The following is a 3677-nucleotide window of genomic DNA, read 5'->3' as shown; positions in this document are numbered from 1 at the left end:
CCATCTTTCTTGCCTTCATTGTTACTTCTGATGCTGATTTCAAATGATCCAGAATCTTGTATTGATCCTTTAGAAGTCATCTATAAAAAAAAATATTTGTGATGATGCAATAGAAGATTTTTTCCCCCTATTCTGATGCTTTATTATCTGTAATGGAGGATATGGGCCAAGAAACATAGGGGGGAATTTATCAAGGGAGTTGCTCCACTTTTCTTTAAGTGACAAATTTTCCACGTTATTTGCGCACCTTATTTATCAATGCAGTCTAAGCCTTGATAATAAATGTAATTTTCATTAGACATGCTGGGGGGGGGGATTTATCATAGCAATTGCGAGTGTTTGAACTTGCACGGAATATATTTGCACCAGATGTATGAAGCTAGTGTAATTTTGTTGATAAATGAGGTTTAATAGACTCCAAGAAAGAAGACTTGTAACTTTAGGCAAAAAGCTTAACTGTCGGATCTTGTAGAAGTGGTCACGGGGACGTCTTAAGTTGTGATTGTTTTCTTAGGTGATGCCCCAGTTTCATACAGCCCCAGAACAAGTGCAGATGAAAAAAGGTGCAAAAAACATGCAGTTGAAAAAGTAGTGCAAGCTCTGAAGAAAACAGGTGCAAAACACGTGCAGTTGGAAAAGTAGTGCAAGCTCAGGTGAAAACAGGGGCACATGTTAAAAGACAGATTTGCATAAAAAAAAAAATATCTAAGAGGCTAAAACTGTCGTAATTCCTTTGATAAATTCCCCCCATAATGTGTTAGTGAACAGTTTATATTTATCTGTTATTTCACTGGAAGAAAAAGAGGTAAAAGTGTTGATTAGTTAACATTAAAAAATGATTAATCCAAGAGATAATAAATTAATGAGAGCAAAGAGCAGCGTTTCTCAGCCTTATTTTTAGTTACAGTACCCTTTAAAAGTATGCAAAATCTCAGGGCACCCCAGTCTAACATGTCATAAATTTTAAGGAGGACCCCATGCAAAAACACATTGGGGGGGAATTTATCAAAGCGACAGTTTTAGCCTCTTAGATCATTTTTTTATGTGCAAATCGGTTTTTTAACATGTGCCCCTGTTTTCTTCAGAGCCTGCACACTACTTTTTCAACTGCATGTTTTTTGCACATGTTTTGCACCTTTTTTTTCAGAGCTTGCACTACTTTTTCAACTGCATGTTATTTGCACCTTTTTGCACGTGTTTTCATCTGCACTTGTTCTGGGCGGTCTGAAACTGGAGTATCACCTAAGAAAACTCTCACAACTTAAGAAGTCCCCGTGAACACTTATTCAAGTGAGACAATTAATTGCCTGAAGTTAGAAGCCTTCTTTCTTGGAGTCTATTAAACCTCATTTATCAACAACATTACAGTAGCTTGATAAATCTGGTGCAAATATATTCCGTGCAAGTTCAAACACTCGCAACTGCTTTGATAAATTCCCCCCCCCATGTTTTTTGCCCCTTTTTTGCACGTGTTTTCATCTGCACTTGTTAAACCTTATTTATCAACAACATTACACTAGCTTGATAAATCTGGTGCAAATATATTACGTGCAAGTTCAAAAACTCGCAAGTGCTTTGATAAATTCCCCCCAATGCATATTGGTTCTGCACTGTATTTGATAAAAACAGAATGCAACCATTTATAGAATGAACAGTATGCCACCCTATTCCTCCACCCCTAGACTTAGAGCATTTAACCTTTGCAGATCAGGGAGGGGGGCGGGGGGACTGCAAGGATAGTGTTTTTTTTAATTCCGAGCTTAGCTTTAAAAGAAGATATTTTATGATAACCTGATATAAATGATCTGCATAAAAAAATTCAGAGGAAAACTGTTTACTTTTAGGTCATCAAAGGAAACCTTGAGACTTAAATAAAGAAGTGAAATCTTTAACTAGTTAATTTGTGTAGTGGGGATATAGTTGTTGCCCCTTTAGGACTGTATGCTGTCACAGGGACTTGATTGGCTCAGCTCTCAGCAGTACTAAAGTGTGTATGGGAACACACTGCAGTCCTTTTACTATGAAAGGCAATGTAATCTTATGCTGCACTGAACTACAGCTCCCAGGATGCCTAGTAAGGAGGAAGAATCAAGTTTTTTTCCTATATGGGAGAATTTCAGCACTGTTGAGGGGAGGACGTTCCAGCCACGTGGACAGGCAGAGAGGACATAGGGGTCCATTTCCTTCAACTATGCATTTACTGTAAATATCTGCTTGGACATTTCCTTTCATTTAAAATAATATAACAAGGTGGTTACCAGATAGTGAAGGTCCAAGTGGTCAGTTTCAGCCTTCAGCTGTGTGTGTTTAATGACATATTCCACCTGCACCTCTTGCTGCCCCTCACATGCGAGGACTCTGTTCAAGGAGTGGAGTTTTAGGAAGCTCTTAGAACGGGAGTAGAAGGATTTAATATACAGACATGCCACTCCATACTCAGGGGCTATGACTCTAAAGATATCTGGCCGACCTCTCAGGTTTGTTGTTGCCTTTCAAAATAGGAAAAAAATGTACATTAATGGAAATGACATGATTTCTAAAACACTTAACTTTAAAGCTGAACTCCAGGCAAATATAAAAGATACAAAGCAATTCAGCTCTGTATTCATTCATTCATCCATCATAACATCTAATACATTTAAAAAAAAAATATGTTTTTTTTTTCATTGATTCATGTCCCCCAGAGCAGTACCCGAATCACCATACGCCAATAAATTGCATATAATGCTTAAAAATGGGGACGTTTGATTTCCAAAGTTCTACCCCCATAGACTTGCATTGAGTTCGAGTTCGAATTCAAACTTTTTCCAGCTGTTGTGGAGCTAAAAATCCCATGAGGCATTGCCAGACTCATTCAGTGCAGTTGGTTTTTTCATGCATTTTTAAGCATTTGTGTTGCTTTTTTTTTATCTGCCTAGTTTTTCACCCTTCATATGCTTTAGGCACCTTTCACAAGGGCTGATCAGGAGAGGATCCATGCACAGATTCTCTCCTGATCATAACAGTATGGAGCAGATGTCACCTCTGTGATATCCTTGTCTGTACATTTTTTTGTGGACATTAGGCTACCCCCGATCCGGCATGATCCGGTCCAGCGAAACAGGACACTGTTCCGTTTGTTTTTCTGGACCTGGATGGAGTCATTCGTTTTATACGGCTGCCCATAGACTTAGGGGTCTATTCACTAAGCTGCCGTAGGCAGCCGAGTGAATGACCGACCTGAAGTGAGCCGAACACTGTTCGGCTATTCACTTCAGGCTGGTATGGCTGATTTCAGCCGTATATCGGCTGAAATCAGCCGTACATCGTCTTGCTTCGCATGGCTTTGGGGAGGCCGAACATGCTCAGCATGTTCGGCTGACCCGAAGTGCAGAAGCAGTTCGACTCAGCCAATCCAACATCTGGATCGGCTGAGCCAAACCTCCGGCAGGCTACTCACTGCTGTTCGGGCTATTCTTATAGATGCCGAACAGCAGTGAGTGAAAAGCCGAATGCCGCTGAGCGGCATTCGGCTCGGCTGTTCTACTCTGTCCCTCGGAGGGACCGAGCAGAACAGAAAAATAGTTTAAAAAGTAAAAAAAAAGTAAATAGAAAACGATTGTGCGGAGCTAGCAATGACAGCTAGCTGCGCCCAACAGTCTTCTATTGTCCGGCAGTTCTGCTGCCGTCAAAAAAAA

The 3677-nt window shown here is 40.2% G+C and overlaps 1 pseudogene; it reads right to left on the bottom strand.

Annotated features, from left to right (window-relative positions):
- The window catches only part of LOC108801017, a 66152-nt pseudogene that overhangs the window by 27525 nt on the left and 34950 nt on the right, over positions 1–3677 (bottom strand).

The sequence above is a fragment of the Nanorana parkeri genome, unplaced genomic scaffold (genome assembly GCF_000935625.1).
Source record: "Nanorana parkeri isolate BGI_ZX_2015 unplaced genomic scaffold, ASM93562v1 scaffold2195, whole genome shotgun sequence".
Lineage (NCBI taxonomy): Eukaryota > Metazoa > Chordata > Amphibia > Anura > Dicroglossidae > Nanorana > Nanorana parkeri.
The sequence above is the reverse complement of the archived record's forward strand: the minus strand, read 5'-3'. Positions and strand labels throughout refer to the sequence as shown.